The sequence below is a fragment of the Agelaius phoeniceus genome, chromosome 19, assembly GCF_051311805.1.
Source record: "Agelaius phoeniceus isolate bAgePho1 chromosome 19, bAgePho1.hap1, whole genome shotgun sequence".
Taxonomy (NCBI): Eukaryota; Metazoa; Chordata; class Aves; order Passeriformes; family Icteridae; genus Agelaius; species Agelaius phoeniceus.
Window position 1 is genome coordinate 4,183,903 of NC_135283.1, and position 21,321 is coordinate 4,205,223.

General features: G+C 49.7%; 1 long non-coding RNA gene and 1 other non-coding gene across 2 annotated transcripts; both read right to left on the bottom strand.

Annotated features, from left to right (window-relative positions):
* Positions 1-1,190: 1,190 nt before the first annotated feature.
* LOC129128150 (uncharacterized) lies at positions 1,191-2,784 on the bottom strand. Its single transcript, XR_008535244.2, has 2 exons — positions 2,446-2,784; positions 1,191-1,625 (listed from the first exon to the last, which is right to left on the bottom strand). It is a non-coding gene; the product is annotated as an uncharacterized LOC129128150 (long non-coding RNA).
* LOC129128258 (small Cajal body-specific RNA 16) lies at positions 2,241-2,396 on the bottom strand. Its single transcript, XR_008535259.1, has one exon.
* Positions 2,785-21,321: the final 18,537 nt, after the last annotated feature.

Sequence of the window (21,321 nt, forward strand, 5' to 3'; positions counted from 1 at the left end):
CCCATTCTAAAAACCCCAAAAATCTATTTCTCATCCCATGACAAACTGATTATTATTCTACTTATATGTTCATGGCTTGCAGATCTTCATCTAAGGCTGCTAACTTGCTCCATGGGTCATAATCCAAACCACAGGAATCCTGGGCTCTGTGCCAGGGTCTCTGAGCCCCTGGCAGGGGTCCTGGCACTCCAGGACAGCCAGAGGGATGTCCTGAATTCTGACATCGCCTGTGTCCCTCCACAGCCACAGCACCACCTGCTCACCCAGACACCCAGCTCCCCTCTGGGTGCTCCCTCAGGCACTCAGTGCTGCAGCAGGGCAATGCTGGGTCCAGCTCTGCTCAGGATTTTGTTCTTAGTGAGACACTTGGAGGCAGAATTTAGCAAGGAAGAAATCCTACACCTGGCCAAGGAGCCAACCTCGAGCTGAGCAGCACATCCTACAAGCACAGGGAGCACACACAGCCCAGCAAGCAGCACAGCCTGATGGAATTTCACAGCACACTGGTGTTGGGCTTGGCTTGGGAAGGTTGCAGAACAAGTGGAAATTCCCTCCAGGAAGGGAAATCTAGGAGCCAGGCTCTTGTGCAAGTGAAACATTGGTCCCTGCTGTTTAGATACATTTTCCTCCCCAAGAAAAAGGAGAGGGAACTTGGAATGTGCAAGTTATCCTTCCAGGAAACCTCATCCAGGAGCTGGGCACGACCTGATCCAACCTACAGCAGAGCTGCCTCCCCTGCACACTCCAGCCGCTCCTGCTGGCTGCAGGCTGGCCAGGGACATCCCATGGCATGCCCCGGGCTGGCTGGCAGTTGTGTAATGCAGCCTGGGCTGCTGCCAGGGCACGGAGCAGGATCTCCCGAGGGAGGTAATCCTGCCACGGCCTCGCTGCCTGCACACCCGATAACAGAAAGGCTCCCGGTTCTCCCATTTCCGTGAAAACAAAGGATTCTGCGGAGCTCCACACCCTCTAGTGGAGGTGGGAGCTCGGCACACCGAGATAATCCCAAATCCCACAGCTCAATTCAGGATCCCATTGCCTGACAGCTCCCCAGGCAGGGCTGGGGCCCATCTGCAGGGTGTGACAGCCCCGGGGACAGTGCAGGTGTCACTTCTGCACAGCCACCTGCAGCAGGCAAACACCTGCCCACAGCGTTCAGGCACAAAAGGATTAAACAAGAGGAAAGAAAATCAGCTTTGAAAAATAAATTTTATTCACATTCACTATCCAAATAGGCACAACTGCTTTCTATAACCCACAGGAAAGCTGGAGGGGGACTTTTTACAAGAGCATGGAGTGCCAGGATAAAGGGGAATGGCTTCAACAGGCACAGGGAAAGGTTAGATGGGGTATTAGGGAATTAGGGAGGGTGGGGAGGCCCTGGCACAGGGCACCCAGATAAACTGTGGACATATTCAAAGCCAGGTTGGACTGGGCTTGGGGCAACCTGGGATAGTGGAAGGTGTCCCTGCCCATGGCTGGGGGTGGAAGGAGATGGTCTCTATACTCCCTTTCAGCCCAAACCCTTCTATGATTCTGTGACACCCCAAAAAGACCACACAGGAATTACCAAACTGCAAGAGCAGCTCTCACCATCCTGCAGAATCACCTCTTGGTCCAGCCACCTGGAAATAAAAAACCAAGATGTCCAGGCAGGAATGCTAAAGCCAGAGCCCCCATCCTACACACACCTACCTCCCCTGGATCAGTGTTAACTGAAGCATCATCCACCCCAGCTCTCCCTAAAATCCTTCCCAAAAGCATCTCTACCACTTCCAGAGCCACATCACCCATCCCACAGCAAGAAGGAACTGGAAAAGCACTTGTTATTTTGGCAGGGAATGTTTGCCAGGAGCCAGGATCACTGTGCTGCCAGGTTCCCAGCACAGGCCCTCCCCTCTCCCTTCCCACACCTGCCAGGGCACACAGCCCTGAGGTGTCCTCAGGTGAACCCCCCTGCAGGAGACAAACCAGACATGTAAACAAGAGAGCAAAGTACACAACTTCCAACAAAGCCTTACATTTGCTCAAGTGCAGAAACCAACTTATCACTGTTCCCTGCTACGTGGGGAACAAAGTTGCAACTCAAACAGCATCTAGTGATAAATCAAGTACCCAAGTTCTCATTTCCATACTTGACAGAGCACCAGTTTGATTTTGCAAAACATTTTCAAAAGAAGACTCAGTACACCTTAAAAACCCCCAATCTAACCCATTTTCCCTTGGATTAGGGGTGCAGCTGTTGTATGCAGTATCATACATGACCATCAAAATGCTTCATGAATGTTCACACCTGTTACTGCACAGGTGAGGCCCAGCACGGAGCCCACCTGGGAGCTGCTCTCGGGCACGGGTGAGGCTGGCTGGCACCACCCAGCAGCCCTTCCCCAGCCCACAGACCCTGTACCCCTGCCAGGGCGGCCACACGGGGCTCCCACCACTCACCTGCTGCTCCCTCACCTCAGCAAGGGCAGCACCCAGTGCCACCCGTGTCACCATGTGGGGCTGAGCCCTGCCAGGACACCCTGGGACACACAAAGTTCTGGGACACTCACAGCAAAAACAAACCCTGCTCTGGCTGTTGGCCCTGGGGAACCCTCCCCACCACACAGCTCACCCCTTACACCCCATGGGCCCCACTCTGCTCTCCCACCCTGCTGTGAGCCCAACACCTCCCTGGGGAGCAGCCACACCCCAGAGCTGTCCCTGCACAGCACCCCAGCCCTCCTACAGACATCCTACACAGTCCCAAAGCCCCCAGAGACCCCAAATCCTGCAGCCCCCACTGTACCCCCCCACATGAACTCCAGGCCCCCACTACCCAACATTCCCCCTGCACCCCCAAAACTCCCCACAGCTGCCTCCCCCAGCCCACCACAGAACCCCACACCCCATCCCCCAGGCCCTCACTACCCCCTTTCACTGCATCCCAAGCCCCCCAGACCGTTTGCCCCTGCCTCCCACACCATCCTCCAGCCCCATGCAGCAGCCCCTGCAACCCCACACCCCTCCCCCCGTACCTCAATACCTGCCATTCTGATCCCAAACCCCTCTGCACCCCAAAATCCAGCTGCACCCCGACCTCCATACCCTGCACTCCAGTACCTCGTTTCCCACCCACTCTGCACCCCTTCAAACCCCAAACCCCGAGTCCCCCAATGTCCCCCACTTCCCACACCGCCCCCAGCCCCTGTTTACCCGCAGCCGCCATTACCGCCCCTCCTGCACCCCACACTCTACCCCCGACCCTCATTACCCCCAGTGCTCCAGACCCCCCTACTTCATCTCCCCCAGCCCCCTCCCCGCACCCAACACCCCACACCCCGCTGACCCTCAGCTCCCATCCAGCCCCCCATGTCCCCGACCCTCCCTCAGCACCCCGTGCCCCCCATGTCCCCGACCCTCCCTCAGCACCCCGTGCCCGCCATGGCCCCCGGCCTTCCCTCAGCACCCCGTGCCCGCCATGATCCCGACTCTCCCTCAGCAACCCCCCGTGCCCGCCATGATCCCGACCCCTCCCTCAGCACCCCGTGCCCGCCATGGCCCCGACCCTCCCTCCTGCACCTCCCGTGCCCGCCATGGCCCCGACCCTCCCTCAGCACCCCGTGCCCGCCATGATCCGACTCTCCCTCCTACAACCCCCCGTGCACGCCATGGTCCCGGCTCTCCCTCAGGGCCCCCGTGCCCTCCATGGCCCCCGGCCTTCCCTCGGCCCCACGCGGCCGGAAGCGCGGCCGGAAGGGCACCGAGAGCAGCCGCGGGCCAGAGCGTCGCGTGGGGTACGGCCCGCCAGGGACAGCGCCCTCGTGCGGCAGGAGCTGGGACTGCAGCGGCGGCCGGGACCCGCCGGGAGCGGAGCCGGGAACGGGAGGGGAACGGGAGGGGAACGGAGCCTGGGAACGGGAGGGGAACGGAGCCTGGGAACGGGAGGTGAACGGAACCCAGCTCTGTGGCCTCGGGGCCGGCAGAGAACGGGGACCCGTGCAGCTCGGAACGGCCAGACCGGGCAAGGTTTGGTTTTGGAGCTGCTGGTGAGAAGGGAGTCATGGAGATGCTCCAGGGCCTGGAGCCACAGAGATGCTCCAGGGGCTGGAGTCACGGAGATGCTCCAGGGGCTGGAGTCAAGGAGATGCTCCAAGGGCTGGAGTCACGGAGATGCTCCAGGGGCTGGAGTCACAGAGGTGCTCCAGGGGCTGGAGCCACGGAGATGCTCCAGGGGCTGGAGACATGGAGATGCTCCAGGGGCTGGAGACATGGAGATGCTCCAGGGGCTGGAGCCACGGAGATGCTCCAGGGGCTGGAGTTACAGAGGTGCTCCAAGGGCTGGAGACACGGAGATGCTCCAGGGGCTGGAGTCACAGAGATGCTCCAGGGGCTGTAGTTACAGAGGTGCTCCAGGGGCTGGAGTCACAGAGATGCTCCAGGGGCTGGAGCTCCCCTCTGCTCTGGAGCCGGGCTGGCAGAGCTGGGGGTGCTCACCTGGAGAAGAGAAGGCTCCAGGAGAGCTCAGAGCCCCTTCCAGGGCCTGAAGGTGGCTTATGAAAAGATGGAGAGTGACTTTTTATACAGGCAGATAGTGATAGGACAGGACAGAATAGTTTTACACTAAAAGACTGAGGAAGAAGTTCCTCCCTGGGAGAGTGCTGGCACAGGGTGCCCAGAGAAGCTGTGGCTGCCCCATCCCTGGAAGTGCCCAGGGCCAGGTTATCCCACCTGGGACAGTGAAGGGTGTCCCTGCCCATGGCAGGATGGAATGAGATGAGCTTTTAGATCCTTTTCAACCCAAATCATTCCATGATTCCACTTTTATTATCTCCCCCCCACCAAGGCAAAATCTCTGCACAGAGAGTTCAGAGCCTGTTCTTGGCTGGAGCTGAAACCATAGGGCAGTTAATACACAGTAAATCACTATTTTGATTTAATATTCTGCTGATGGTTCTCAAGGCTGCCTGTTTATGTTGAATTGTGCTTCACTTTCAGCGACTCTGACAGCCCCACTCCTGGCTGAGAGAGGCTTTCAGCACAAATACAGGTATCTCTCAAGAAATTTAATCACAATTTTCCCTCCAAGACATTTTGGTATAAACGGCCTGGGAGCAGAAAACCACTCCAACACACAAGCAATAACGTGCTCCCTGATGGCTCATTAAAAATGAAGCAGTGTTTAGTTTTATTTCTGCAGTAACACATTTTAGCAGACCTCTTATAAAATATACATACAGGTCCAAGCTGGGCAAAACCTGGATGGGAGGAGCAGCTGGGAAAACCAAGCATGACACCACCAGCAAACAAAAACTCTTTGTTTTTTTTTTCCCATTAAAGGTTAGTGTGGCCTCTGGGTGCTGGCACATCCCCACAGGGACTGAGTGACACAGGGACAGGTTTGTGCCACCAGCCCAGCCCCACGCTGAGCAGGTAATCCCACACTCAGATTCCCCTGGAATGGGTGCCTGCACTGCTCAGAGCCTGCTCTGAATACTGAGCTCTTCATTTCCTCGTGATTCTCCTTGTGCCCTTGTAAATACACAGCAGGAGTGTTCTACAAATACACAGGAACATCTTCCCAGTCCCTGTGAAAGCAGAGGGCACGATCCCTGCTTTGCACAAAGAATTGTGATGCAGGGGGATGAATGAAAACACAAATACCCACAGATCTGAGGAGCTGACTCTGCAAAAGCTGCTTTTGTGCTTCTCAGAGTACAAAGCCCTTCCCTGCTGCCCCTTGACCAGCCCAGGGATCTCCCCTCTCCCAACACAGCCCTGCTTTTCATTCATGGCTGGTTTAATGCTGAACTCACAATGCTCACTGTTCTTTTTTTTCCTTACAGATTTGTAGAATCTTTGAGGTTGGAAAAGACCTCCAAGATCATCAAATCCAACTGTGACTGCAGTGAAATCCTTTAGGGGTGCCAGGTACCCAGAGCACAGTGGGAGAGCCCTGGTGATGCCTCAGGTTTTGGCTTTTCTATTTTTCAGATTCTGTGCTGCTTTAGTGTGTGGGTCTGAGCTTCATATGAGGGGATGCTGAGCTCTGTGCACAGAGCAGGGAGACAAAACAATTCCTGCTCCAGCTGGGGACCAAGGACAAATGATCCAAATCTCAGCCCAAGAGCACAAACACCTTGGGCTGGAGAGAGAAAAACAAGGATGGGACTGCCTGGGCTAAAGCTGGAATGGGACAATGAACTGCAAGATGCAAATGGAGCAGAACTGATCCAAGGGAGAGACCCCGTGCCCGGCCGTGCATTTTGGGACCATTTTGGTTCATCTTGGGTGCAGCCCTGGCTGGGCTCTTGTGCTGCCCAAGGTGGATCCATTGAGGAGATCCTTTTAATAAACCCCTACTTTACTCTTTAACTCTGAGCAGCCTCTGTTCTAGGCCAGCCTTGAGGCATCACTGGAGCCAAACGTGCAGTGGTTGATGGCCCAGCCAGGCTGTGCTGGCTCCCCAGGCACTCTCTGAGCCCTCCCAGCCTTGTTTGCCACCAGCCTGGCAGGGAGGTGCAGGGACAATCCCAGCACCCGGCTGTGGGCAGGGACAGCCACCCATTCCCTCCCTGGCCCAGGGCAGGTGTGTGCAGAATAAAAACCTTTCACACCCTTCCACGAGGTTTATTTGTGAAGGTAAAAGCATTTCACACCAGTTGCTGCAAACCCTGCATCCTGCTTGTGAAAAATGCCAGTCACTTGTTTTTAAAACTTTAAAAGTTTAATTGTAATAAAATGGTTATAAAAATAGTAATATAATTAGAGTAATAATAATTTGGACAATTTGGATTGGGACAACACAAGACAATAAATACAAAGAGTTACAGACAGTCCAGCTCCCTCTTTCTGGGCAAAATAAGCCCAAAAAAGGACAGTTAACAGAGGATTAACCCTTAAAAGCAATTATCTGTTGCATATTCATACATCTCATACATGATGCATAAATTCCATTCAAACACAGGATTCTGTCTGGGCAGTGTCAGCTTCTTTCTCTGAATCCTGAGAGCTCTTCAAAGCTGAGTGAGGCAGGAAGAAGTTCATTTCTTCTGATAATGGAACAATAAATTCTCTTTCTCTGAAAGATTTAGGTGTCCTGTGACTGCTATCTCAGTGTGAGTCCTCTTTTTAAAAAAAAGTATCTTACACAGCATAGTTTCTATTTTAACATTATGTTATAACCTAAAACTATATTTAATGCACTACTTAAGAAAATTAATACAGCATAACTTTCTAACATGACACAGGTAATATTCATTTTAATATTTGTGAAAAGCCAATCACAAAATACACATTTTTCACACTGCTGATCCCCCTGTGCCCCCCTGACACTCAGTCCTTTGCCTCCAGGGGAGCCAGGGGCTGGCCAGCTCACACCCTGCAGGGTTCCATCCCTCCTGGGTGCAATCCTGCCCAGCTCTGGCTGGCTGCACACTCTGTGAATCTCATTTGTGCAGCCCAGCTCGGGCTGCCTGGCTGATGGCAGGGACACTGCTGAAAACAAACATTCTTTCTTTCCCTTCTGATAAAAGAAAACATTACCTCTCCGAGATTTACACAGCAGATCAAGCATAAACCTGAATTATCTCCCTCCTCTCTTTCTCCAGGGAGCAGATAATGGGGGGATGTCTCCATCCCTCTGCTTTGTTCCTCATCACCCAGCTTGGCAGCGTTTTGGTTGCTATTAAACCACACTCACACCCCTTGACATTTAAAGGGCTGTTGTTTGATTGCTGTCACAGTCCTGTACCTGGATCCTTCAACCAGTTCCCTCCTCCTCTTCCCACCCATGATGGATTTTCTGGTTTACTCCACAGTAATTTGCTTTCCTCATGCTGTGCTCCAGCAGAATGCTTTCACTGTCAGACGTGGGGTTTGTGCCACATCACACCCGAGCAGCTCTGGGCACATTGGAGCTGCCCTTTCCTGCTTTCAGGAAAACTGAACAGCACATGGGTCTGGGAGCCTGGGCCTGCTGGGCTTGGATCCTGCTGCCTTTGGAGTCACTGCTCTGGTGTGGGATGTGCCAGACCACAGATATTCCTGTCTATAGTATCTGCAGGCAGCCCAGTGAGGGGAGAGAATGATGAGGAGGATTTCATTGATATTAGAAGGGTAATTAATTATTTTATTATACTATATTATTTTATACTATATTATATTACATTGCATTTAAATTGAATTTGTTAAGTATTTAATTTTGCATATAACTGTATAGAATTTTTTGACTGTGAGTTAACAGTTTTGATATACACACATGCTTGGCCCTGAGAGGCCAAGGAAACAAAACACTGTTATTTTGGGTAAACAGTTTCTATATTGTATTCTACTTTGGCATAACACAGGTACAGCAACTAAGATAAGAATTGTTTTTTCTTTCTCTGAGGTTCAGAGAATGTGAAATTTAGAAATATTTTTGGGAAGAATTGTGTCTTGCTTTTCTCTGTGAAGAGAAATGTGGCTACAGGGGTCACTGGCTTCCATGTTTTTTTCCATGTGGGATTGCCTTGGGATGAGGTGACACAGGGGCTTCAGGGTGAGCAGCACCTGGTGCCTGAGGGGGGTGTCAGGAAAATTAATCCACAAACACCAGAGGTTTATGTCCAAAAAGGAGACGGAGGAGTCCTTTTGGCTTTATTCGAATAAAGGGAGAGGCCATGGGGCATTCCCCTGGGGTCTCTCACATTTTTGGAGGATGCAGCCTCCCTTGATATCCCAATTTCCCACATTTCCCCTCTCTCTTTCCCCACTGGCTGAGGTACAGAGAAATTCAGACTTCCTGGAATGCCTGATACCAGAGATTCCCCTCTAATGTATAACCCTCTCTTTTAATTTTTAATTCTTATGGAATTTATGGGTTTTCCCCATTGTTTCTTTCATCTTTCAATATCCAATTTCATTTCTCAGTAAAACTTTGTTTGTAAAGGCCAATATCTTTTTTCATTCATCAATCAGTTGAATCCTTCCCATTGTTTCTTTTATCTCTCTTTAAGTGCTGGTTTTAGGCTCCAATACAGAAAGGATACTTACAGAATACTAAAAAGATAATAATGAAAACTTGTGACTCTCTCCAGAGTCCCAACACAGCTTGGCCAATAAGTCAAAACAATTCACATAAAACCAATGAAACAATCACCTGTGGGTAAACAATCTCCAAACACATTCCAAATGAGCAAAACACAGGAGAAGCAAATCAGGTAATTATTGTTTTCCTTTTCCTCTGAGGCTTCTCAGCTTCCCAGGGGAAAAATCCTGGGCGAAGGGATTTTTCAGAAAATATGAATGCCACAGTGCTCTGTCAGAATAGTTCACATGAGACTCCATTTTCTTCATGGTGGAAAAGCCCATTTTTTATTCACATAACTCCTTTTTATACAGTTTTACAGACCTTGTGTGGGACTCCAGCTGGTCAGGAGCTTTCTTGCCAATTACTTTATTGGTGAGTAAAAGGTATTTTACATGTCTGTCAAGTCTCTGTATTTTTAAATTGTTTACATATTTTCTTCCCTGCTTCTCATGGGATAGATTTAATGTTTATGCATGTGCTAGTTGTTTTTCTCCCAGAAATAGATTGTTATGTTAACAAACTGTTCACACCAGGATTGCTTTCACATGGGCACTTGCAAAGTGCTAGCTTGACAAGGCCAGCCATGGATATAAGAGCCATTCAGAGCAGGCCTGATTTTATGAGGCCTTTTTCTTACAATTTTCCCACTTTACTGAAGTTTTCCCCCTTTACTGTGGCTCTCCTCACACCAGCTGTACCAGGTGTGATTTGTCCTCTCCACCTCCAGCATCAGGCACTGTGTCATGGAGCTGGACAAAATCCTCAGGGACAGAACAATGTGCCCGCCCTGAGCTGCTCTCTGCTGTCAGGCACATGAATTAACACCTGCACAGCATCCTCAGGCCTCTCCAGGGAGCTGGAACCCCCCCAGAGTGGGCAGGAGGGTCCCCCCAAACCAGCACAATGCAAGGGTGGCACTGTCCATGCCACAGGTGCTGGGCTCTCTAGATGACATTTCCTGGCTCTGTCCCTGCCTGCAGGATGGCACTCAGTACCAGCTGCTCCTCCCATGTCACCTGTTCTTGGGATTTCTGCTGGTTAGAGTGATTTTGAGGTATGTACAAGTCTTTTTTCTTAGCTTGGCAGCTGAAGAAGGAGTCAGGACTCTTTTGTTTTCGTTTTCAAGGTTGTTTATTATTTCTTACCTATAACATTCTTTCTTTGGCTTGCTGAGGTCTGTTCAGCAGGACAGACAGAGGCACACTGACCACCCTTGGAGGCAGTGTTGTCTTTTATACTAAAAACTACATGTACATTATTTACAATAACTTCTTAATACTTATCACTTATGTTAGACAGTGAGTTTCTACTTTTAACCAATCTAAAAGTGTCATTATTACAGCAGAAGATGGAGGCTAAGAAGAAGAAGGAGAAAGACATGCTGAGATTCTTCTATCTTGCTTCTTGAACCTCTATTCTAAAAACTTCAAAATTCTACATTTTCACTTTGTGATAAATTCACTATTATTCTACTTAAACTTTCGTGGCTTGCAGATCTTCATATAAGGTTGGTAATTGTTTCCATGGGTCAAAATCAAAGGGGCACAGGGGTCTTGGGCTCTGTGCCAAGGTCTCTGAGCTCCTTGTCAGGGTCTCAAGTCTTCTAGGGCAGTCAGAGGAATTCTGACAACCTGTGGGATGGGGACAGCTCTGGGCTGGCAGTGAGGGGTTCAGTGTCCCTGCATTTCGGGTAAATATCCAATTGCAACCACAGGGAGAAGGCTGGGCACTGCAGAGGTGACTCAAGAACACAATCTCGTTTAGTCTGTGCTCAGGCAGCCACACTCTAAAACACTCCAAAGCACTTGGGAGCATCCTGCAGCCTTCAGAGGGAGGACAAGGTGTTAAAAATAGGTTAGAAACTGTTGTAAAATGGTTCATAATTGTTAAGCATGTACTGTTAGTTTGGTTGTTATATTGTAAAAGGGGTTAGAAGGGCAGTTATAAGAAATTGCACCTCAGTCAAGTGCAGCACCCCCAAGTGAAACGAGCCAGCCTGGACAGAACTGGAATGGCCAATCAAGGCCTTAAACCTTCATGCAAAGGAAGGATCCAAACAGAAACCAATCCAGAGGGACAAAGAACAGGATAAAAAGGGGGATCTGACCCAGGGAAGCTGTGCCCTTCCCCTGGAGCATCGGGGCCATCGCTGCTGAGCAGCCCCAGCGCTGGTGCTGCTCCATCCTCAAGGGAACGCTCCTGCCCGGCCCGGGCCCCCTTGCTTTGGGCCTTTCTTTTTATTATAATAAATGCTGAAATCACTTTAGTACCCCTTGCTTTGGGCCTTTCTTTTTATTATAATAAATGCTGAAATCACTTTAGGACAGGGAGCCTGCTCTCGTTTTTATCAGCAGCACAGCCAAAGCTCTGGCTGAAATAATCTGCTGAAATTATCCAAGGAAATGCCTCGGTGTTGTATCCTGGGGATCAGCTCTGCTCTGACACCCTCTTGTTCCACCAAACCCACATCCCTAAAGGTCCCAAAGCCCCAGCCAGGCATTGATACCACTCACAGAGCCCCCCCACCCCCAGCTGCCTCCCCAGCACCCCAAAAATCTGCTCAACGGGGCCACAGATGCGCAGGAGACGCTTCCAACACAGACGTCAAGGATGAGTTGGTGCCCTTTGCAATCTCCTTCTGCTGCATTCCTACAGAGTGTGGCCAATTTGCATAATAAACACGAGCTATAAATGTCAAAATCGGCCACATCCATGTCTTATTTTCAGTTCAGACTCTGATTGCATCTTTTTGACTCTAACTTGCCTTTGCAAATAGCTGGAACCTGGCACTCTGTGGCTGCTGCTTTCCTGGATCCGTGGGGCTGAGCTGCAGAGCCCCACATCCAACGTCCTCAGGGCCACCCCAGAGCTCCTGCCTTCCCTGCAGATGCAATTTGATGGCTCTGTCCCTGCTGCCTGGCAAGAGTGGGCCAGGGAGGAGAGGAAAGTGTTGGGCCAGGGGGCAGAGCTGGATAGCAGCCTGGGGAGGTGGAGGGGCTCTCTGCATGCTGTTAGGAAAATTAATCCACAAACACCAGAGCTTTATGTCCAAAAAGGAGACAGAGGAGTCATTTTTGGCTTTATTTGAATAAAGGGAGAGGCCATGGGGCATTCCCCTGGGGTGTCTCACATTTTTGGAGGACACAATCTCCTTTTTATCCCAATTTCCTGTCCGCATTTCCCTTCTCTCTTTCCCCATTGGCTGAGGTACTTGAGAGGTACAGGCTACCTGAAACACCTGACACTTAAGATTCCCCTCTAATGTATAACCCTCCCTTTTCATTTTTAATTCTTATGGAATTTATGGGTTTTCTTCCCCTTCTTTCGTCTTTCAATGCCTAATTTCATTTATCAGCAAACGAAAAGTTTAATTGTAATGGCAAATATCTTTTTCCATTCATCCATCAGTGGAATCCTTCCCATTGTTTTTTTTTTTTTTATCTCCCAGTGCTGGTTTTATGTACCAGCAGACCCACAGGTTGTTTGTAAAGACAAATCTGCTATTCCTCTCAACGCCAAGAGGGAAACTGAGGCAGAACCAGGCAGGGATCTGGCTCTCCATGGCAGATCCACGCTGCAGATCAGGGTCCCCAGTGCCACCATTGTCTCACCTTGCTCTGCACCATGTCCAGTGCCACAAGAATGGGAACATGTGGATTTTCCAAAATTGTGTTTTTGCGGGTGCAGGGTGAGGAGAGACGGCTTCAAACCTCGGCACCTTCCAGACTTATCCGTGCACTCCTCTCCTGCTGAGCTGAGGACAAACCCCACACAAATCCCAAATATAAACCCACCTGCTGCTCTCCCTGACAGCCCCACTGTGGGCCAGCATCCCTTGGCTCGTTTGAGCCTCGTCCCTAAACATTTCCAGATCCCTACGGCACCGCTCCTCATTCCGCTCTTCAAATGCAAATGAGGATTTGTAGGAAGCCATTTGATTCACGGGTTCATCCTTTATTTTGGCAGATAGCATCAGTTAAACGCCTGCTTATTTCTGCTTTCTGAGAACAATATAAACCACTTAAGTACACATGCAAGACAGACTGAGCCCGAAGTGCTTATGAGCTGTTTGATTTACCGAGGTGTCTTTATCTTTGCAGAGTATCTCGCAAAGTCATTTATTATTTAGCAGTAAATTAAAGTAGAGGATCTGTGATTTTCAACAACAGAAATTAATATCCCAGCACTCCTTTGTACCATATATATCTATAATTTACAGCACTGGAGCAGGCCAGACAGAGCTGCAAGACCATCAGTTTCCTTTCTCCCTTGTTACCTGCTGATCACTGCTGCATAGCAGGAATAAAAAATGGACTGGCAGGAGAGACACTCCAACAGGAAAGGGTAGTTTTAAATTAAAAGTCCAGTTTTTGTGGTTCTCAAGAGGCCCCCTTTGCTTCCCACTGCCCTCCTGCACACATCACTTATGGCTAATAAAGTGAACAGGCGGCAACCTGGCCTTGAGACAGCTGAGTTGTAACCTCACTGGTTCTAATAATAATAATAATAATAATAATAATAATAATAATAATAATAATTATTATTATTATTATTATTATTATTATTATTATTATTATTACTACTACTACTACTACACCTGCAAGCCTTGGAAACACGTGCTGTTGAATGCCCACTTGTCCACAGTGAAGGGGTGGCCAGGGGTGGTACAGAATCAGAATTCCAGAATAGTCAGGGCTGGAAGGCTGGAAGGGCCCTCTGGAGATCAACCCTGCTGCCAGGGCAGGGTCACCGGGAGCAGGGGACATGGAAACACCCCCAGGTGGGTTTGGAATGTCCCCAGAATGTGACTTTAGGAAAAAGAACACATGCCTGGAGCTCCATCCCCTTCCTTTGGGTCTGTGCCAGCTCACCATCAGCAGCCTGGTGCCAGGTTCAAGAGCAATATCATGGCCAGAAAGTTTTATGGGCTGCGTTGGGCTCTGGCTGACACAAAGCAGCCAATAATTTATAGCAATCTCATGTACTACAAAGGCAAAACATGTCCCTCTTGGATGGAGCTCTGCCAGCCTGAGGGATAAATCAGCTCCAGCAGGGAGCGAAGATGAGAAAAGCAGAATAAAAGACCCAAAATGTTCTACTTGGACAGTTTGGAAGGAGGAGAGAGAAGGCGCCCTGCAAATGCCCCCCTGGTGTGGGGTGTGTGGGCTGTGCTGTGGTTTCTAAACCTGCCTGGACCTCCAGCATCTCCTTCCATCACCTTTTGTCCATGCCCACATGAGGACCCTGTCCTCTTGGAGCCCACCTGGGCTGCAGGATGAGGAGGTTTTGTCCCCCAGAGCAGTGGAGGGGCCAGGGGCTGCACCCCAGGAGCCATCAGGGGGTGTCAGGGGTGCACTCAGCAGCCACTCCTTATTCCTTATTCCTTATTCCTTATTCCTTATTCCTTATTCCTTATTCCTTATTCCTTATTCCTTATTCCTTATTCCTTATTCCTGCCTGTAGAGGAGGCATGGCCACAACACTGCCTCAGGCCTGGCACAGGGTTTGTGCTGTTGGCCAACAAATCCATCCTCTGGAATAATCCCAGGACACTCCGCTCTACCTGAGATGCTGCCAGGAGGAGCAGCACCCATGGGTGCTTTCTCCAAGCACCACCTCAGCCCAACAGAGCAGCACAACCCAACCTCCCAGCACCTCCAGAGGGGCTTCCCTGCACCAGGGACCAGAGTTCCTCACACCAGGACAGCGCCACTCTTGCCATGATGGTTCTGCCACAAGGACCAGGCTCCCTGGCCTGCTGATCCCTCATTCCCACCCTGTCTCAGGCTGAAAGCTGGAGCTGGGGGTGTGTTCTCTTCCCACCTGTCAGAGCTGGGGCAGTTCTCTCTGTTCATGGGGCAGTTTTTTCTTTATCTCTCCCCCAGCCAACCCTCCCTGCAGGAGATCTCTGCTGTCCATGGCCACTGAGTGTCCCTGCAGGGCTGATCCAATTCCAGCATCCCATGGGGAGATGCTGCATTGCCCAGGGCAGGAGCCAAGCATTCCTACCTGGATCCAATCTGAGGTGCTGGGACAGCACAGCAGCCTTTGCCCAGTGCATTGCCAGAGGAGCAGCTTCTGCTGCCCTGCATGGCCAGAGGGAGCCCAGGCCCATCTGCAGCAGCCCTGGAGCTGCAGAGGAAAACTCCCCCCTTGTGCAGGATCCCTGCTCCAGCAGAGCCACAGCTGGCACTGCAGGAGGGCTGAGCCCCCATGGGATGGGGCTGTGCCACCCCTGACACACAGGGGACAGGGACTGCTCTGACTCTGGCAGGGGTTTGGTTTCTTTTCTGTTCTATTGCATTTGTATTTTTAATTTTCCTAGTACAGAACTGTTATTCCTACTCCCATATCTTTGCCTGAGAACCCCTTAATTTCAAATTATAGCAATTCAGAGGGAGGGGGTTTGCATTTTCCATTTTAAAGGAGGCTCCTGCCTTCCCTAGCAGACACCTGGCTGTTCAAACCAAGACAAGCACACTTGCTCACTACGGTCTCACAGGCTGGATTGCTCCCAAATTATACATGTGCCCTTCAATTTCTCAGCTAAATTAAGAGAGTTGTTTTTCTTGCAGCCAACCAGATAAGAACATGGAAAGACATCAGGAAACTCAGCCTGTAACAAGTCACACTTTTCCTCTCTCTTCTCCTCAATGAAGAGAAATTTCCAAGGAGAAACCATGGCAGAGTTATTTGTCTTTGTTTTTGGGAAGAAAAGCAAGCTGATTAAAAGCAAACAAAAAGCAAGAGCTGTGGAGTCCCAGAGGGTCCCTTGCAGGAGTTCCAAGGGAAAAAAAAGGAATAAAAAACTGGAAACATTAGAGCAAGACATTTAAGCTTTGAAGACCATAACAGTTATGGATGAATTAAACCAGACAGTAATTAGCACTGAAAGCTACAATACCTGAGGAGATGGGGAAAATTGGTTTCTTCATGCCCATCAAGCCCTTCCAGGGATGCTCCTGCCAGGATGGGTGTAGGGCCAGGCTCTGTGATGTCCCTGGCAGTGCCTGCACATGGTGGCTGGGCTGGGACAGGGGTTATCATCAGGAGAAACACTGCTGCCTCCTGGTTTGGGATTGCAGCTGTCAGGAAAATTAACCCAGAAACACCTGAGCTTTATGGCCAAAAAAGAGACAGAGGAGTCCTTTTTGGCTTTATTTGAATGAAGGGAGAGGCCATGGGGCATTCCCCTGGGATCTCTCGAATTTTTGGAGGACACAGCCTCCTTTTTATCCCAATTTCCTGGCCACATTTCCCTTCTCTCTTTCCCCCTTGGCTGAGGTACTTGAGAGGTTCAGACTCCCCAAAACACCTGATACCAGAGATACCCCTCTAACGTATAACCCTCCCTTTTAATTTTTAATTCTTACAGAATTTAGGGGTCTTTCTTCCCCATTGTTTCTTTCATCTTTCAATGCCTAATTTCATTTATCAGCAAACCTAAAGTTTATTTGTAAAAACAAATTTCTTTTTCCATTCATCAATCAGTGGAATCCTTCCCATTGTTTCTTTTACCTCTCAGTGCTGGTTTTACCTACCAGCAGACCCACAGCTGGTTTGTAAAGACAAATCCACCATTCCTCACAAGGCCACCCTGGGAGCCCTGCCCAGAGCAGGGATGGGGCAGCAGCCTCTCTGCTCCCCCAGGAACTGTGCTAATCCCTGGGATGATGCCACTTGGAGCTGCAGATAAGGAGGGAGCACAAAACTCCTCCAGGAGCCTTGGGGGGCACCTGAAGTTTATCTGCTCGGTGTCTGCTGGCTGGAGATTACCAGCTTTTATTTCCTTCTTTCCAGTGGCAAGAGGAAAAAAAAAGCAGTAAATAGGAAAAAAGCCCATCCTGCATGCAAAGCATGATCCTCAAATAAATACCACAGCTATGTTATCCCATTAAAAAAGCATTTAGCTTTGAGCTTTGCACACCAGGAGCTCTGGCTGTGGAGAGGAGGGGGATTGGTGCCTGCCAGCTGCTCCTGCCTCTTGGCAAACCATTTCCTCCTGGGGCAGGAATTATTTAACAGAGCCACTGACTACAGACCTGCCCTGGAGTTAATTTACTTGGAAAACCAATAAATTAGGTTAGGTACTTCTGTAGATCAGGAGTCCTGAGCAGGGATGGGATCCAGCTCTCCAAGATTCCACCTTTCCTTTATTAATAATCCTGTCGGGCTCCCCTTGCTCTGCCCATCCTGCCTGGAGCTCTTGGGCTGCAAATTCCTCTGCTGGTTCTGCAGAAAAGGAATGGCTGGAAATGGATTTGTAGAGAGTTCTTAGGGCCTGACAGAAGGCTCACATAGTATTCATGTGTATGCAAACTTGGAGATAAGAAATGCTGACTTAGAAATGCCATGGAATTGGACAGACATTGCTGAGAGAGAAATGGAGCTAGAAACAAGTTTCAAAGGATGGCCTTGCCAAAAACCACTAGATATTTTGGAGAAATTAGAGCTATGAAAGGTGCATTGTAGTAGGGCCCACAAAGAATAATTTTAGATTATTTACTTTAAGGCATTTACAGCATGGTGTGGCAAAACCTGAATGTTTTGAAGCATGGTGAGGCAAAACCAGCATGGTGTGGCCAAGAAACACTTAGAGTGAATTGTAATTAGGAAATAGTTTGCTTCTGATTGTGATGGTGTGAATGATAACATTTTTATTGTCAAAATGAGACTGAAAATGGAATAAAAGTTTTTAAAACACCTCTCAGTTACCCCATCTCTGGGTCAGGAAAAGGGTATTGTCCTACAGCTGTGGAGCTGGGAATGGAACTCTTGAGCTGCAAATTCCTCTCCTGGCTCTGCAGAAAAGGGGTGGCTGGCCCATTGTGCTCTGATGGTCCTCCAAGGGCAGAGAATCACCCAACCTCCAGCAGATGAATGGGAAGGAAACGCTCCACAGCACCGGGGCAGAGATAAGGATGCTCGGTGAGAAGAAAAAAGCCAGGGAGATCTCTATCAAATAATGTGCTCCTGTGTGATTCTCACAGTGGGGAGGCTGGGCTGGGCTCCCCGGCACTCTGGGAGGGAAATTCAGGATGGTGGAGATTACACAAAGCATAAAATTCTGTTTGCACTGTTGCAACAGAGTTAATCAAGTTGTATATTTTTGTTTTGGAGGAGGAGGCGGTAAAATGAGGCAGCAAGGGCCAGCTCCAGCCCCTCCACCCGTGTGGGTGCTGAGGGTGGGTGGCTCTGGTGGCTGCACCAGCTCAGGTTTTACAAACTGGGTTTGCAGGTGCATCCCCTGTCCTTGGGGGGGTGACAAGACCAGGGGATGTGTCACCCACCTCCATGGAGAGAAACCACCTCTGTGGAGCCCCTCTGCCCTCAACATCCCCAGCTCCTCACAGGTCCCTCTCCTGCTACCTCTCCTTTACTTTTTCTTTACCCCCCCTCACATTTTACAGCTTTTATCTCAATTCCAGCTGATCACAGCTGACCAATCCTGCCAAAACTTTCATTCCTTTGGATGGGAAGGATGTGAGACACCCTCATGAGTGGTGCCTCCAGCAGCACATTTCAGTCCCTGCCTCAGTGCTCACACTGCTGAGAAGCTGGGAAAGGGCATGGGAGAGATGCTGCTCACTTCCAAAAATGTAAATGGTTTATTAAAACCTTATCAAAAATACAACAGAAGACTGAATAGAGAAAATATTATGGGAGCAGATGATTTTTCCCATCATGTGCTCATCCACACAGTGGAGGTTTTTGCCTTTTAACCTTTTTGCCCCTCCCAAAGTTTGGTCCATCTGCTCCTTCTTCACTGTCCAGTGGTGGAGTTTTACTTCCTTAAATCATTTTTGGAGGTCAGGTGCTGCCATAGTGACAAACTGACCCTCCCAAATGTCCCAAACCCAGGCCACCCCATGATAACAACACAAGGGGGGGTAAAACACAACTATAAAGCTATAAAACTTCTCCTAACACATGATATTTCCCTTTAAATTGTGAGAGTCAACCATCCCATTACTCATCCATCACAGGAGAACTGCAGCCAGCAAGGGCTTGCTGTGGTATTTAAAAAGCTCTGGACCAAGCATTTTCATCCTGAACCATAAATTTGAAAAGCCTTTTCACCCTGGAATATTTAAGCCTCCTGCTGAGTGCCTCAGATTAGCAAACAGAGAGAGTTTGAGGGTTTTCCTCCCATCATTTTGAGGCTTCTCCTGCCATCATTTCCCCCAAATCTTAGGAGAAGGGGACAGAATCAGGCAGGTACAGGGCTCAAAGCCATGCAGGCTCAAAGCCTGTTCCATGTCCCCATCTGCAGAGCCGAGAAAGGCTGAGCCCTCCTGGTGGCTTCAGCTCGGAGCAACCCCAGGGCCACTAGGTGTCAGTGGAGACTGGGGATGGGGAAGGAAAGGAAAGGAAAGGAAAGGAAAGGAAAGGAAAGGAAAGGAAAGGAAAGGAAAGGAAAGGAAAGGAAAGGAAAGGAAAGGAAAGGAAAGGAAAGGAAAGGAAAGGAAAGGAAAGGAAAGGAAAGGAAAGGAAAGGAAAGGAAAGGAAAGGAAAGGAAAGGAAAGGAAAGGAAAGGAAAGGAAAGGAAAGGAAAGGAAAGGAAAGGAAAGGAAAGGAAAGGAAAGGAAAGGAAAGGAAAGGAAAGGAAAGGAAAGGAAAGGAAAGGAAAGGAAAGGAAAGGAAAGGAAAGGAAAGGAAAGGAAAGGAAAGGAAAGGAAAGGAAGGGTCGGAAGTGTCGGAAGGAAGTGTCGGAAGTGTCGGAAGGAAGTGTCGGAAGTGTCGGAAGGAAGTGTCGGAAGGAAGTGTCGGAAGGAAGTGTCGGAAGGAAGGAAAGGAAGGAAGGAAGGAAGGAAGGAAGGAAGGAAGGAAGGAAGGAAGGAAGGAAGGAAGGAGGAAGGAAGGAAGGAAGGAAGGAAGGAAGGAAGGAAGGAAGGAAGGAAGGAAGGAAGGAAGGAAGGAAGGAAGGAAGGAAGGAAGGATCCTTGCACATGGACATCCCTCTGTATCCCTTCCTGCAGTGCCTGGGGACACCTTGTGTCACCTGCCACCCCAGGCATTGGTTTGGAGCTCTCCCCCACATGTCCAGAGATGGTTCAGAAGTTCCAACTCCCCATCCCTGGCACTGAGCAGGGAGCATCCCTCCTCTGAGCCAGCTGCTCCTGGTGAGGCAATAAATGGGGTGTGGAACCAGCAGGGGAAAGAAATCAGGGCCTTTCTTTGAAGGGTGTGCTACACTTTCCTCGTTGGTGTGCAAGGGCAGCACCCTGTGGCATGGAGTGAGCTGTGGGGTCAGCTGTGCCTCCAGCCTGACCTCTGCACTGTCCCCAAAATCCTGTCAGCTGCAGGAATGCACTGGCCATTTAACATCCCCTAAAATCACCCAGCCCTTCCCACACCACCTGTGTTACATCCCCTAAAATCACCCACCTAAAACCACCCCTTCCCACACCAACCCTTCCCACACCAACTGTGTAATAACATCCCCTAAAATCACCCACCCCTTCCCACACTGTTTAACATCCCCTAAACTCATCCACCCCTATTTAAGACCCTCCTAAAATCCTCTGAGCCTGCAGATCCTTTGCTTCCCTTTCCAACAGGCTTTGCCCCACAGGTGAGGGATTATTTTGGTTTTCCCCAGAGGATGAGGCACATCACAGCACCAGCCAGGCTGGGATGCTCCAGGGCAGAGGGCAGCCCCCATCCCAACCCTCCTCTTCCTCCTCCCTCTCCCCAGGTCTGCACCAGGAGCTTTTCTGCTGCCCCTCACTGCCACATCCACCTGGGACCCTCTCCAGCAGGCTGGGCTCGCTCCCAGCATTGACACATAACAAATAAATACCAAATGCCTTATTTTTGTGGAAAATGAGGTGTGGGGACGTTACCAAGCAGAGAGATTTGATTTTGTGCTCACTGAATTATGACACATCAGTGGCAACCTCCCAATGAGATGCAGTTTCACATCACCACTGGATGACTATTTAGACAGAGTTTGAAGTAATTCCTCAGCTTTTCCCAGCAAAACACTTCAAGATCGCCTTTTTCCCAGCAAATATACCCTGCAATTTCCTTTTCTAGTAAAAAAAATAAGTGCTTTGCATCAAATTCTCAACTATCTCCTGTTGTAGCTGAAGGTTCACAGATATTAAATGGCACAGGAGGGTAAAACTCCCATTATCTTGCCAGTCTGGAGCTCCCTTTGTCTTCCCTGTTTCCAGAGCTGGCATCCATCCCTCAAATACAAAAAATTCCATTTCTCTTCTTCCAAATATGTTCCAAGACTCAGAGGGCTACAAAAGAGCAGCAGG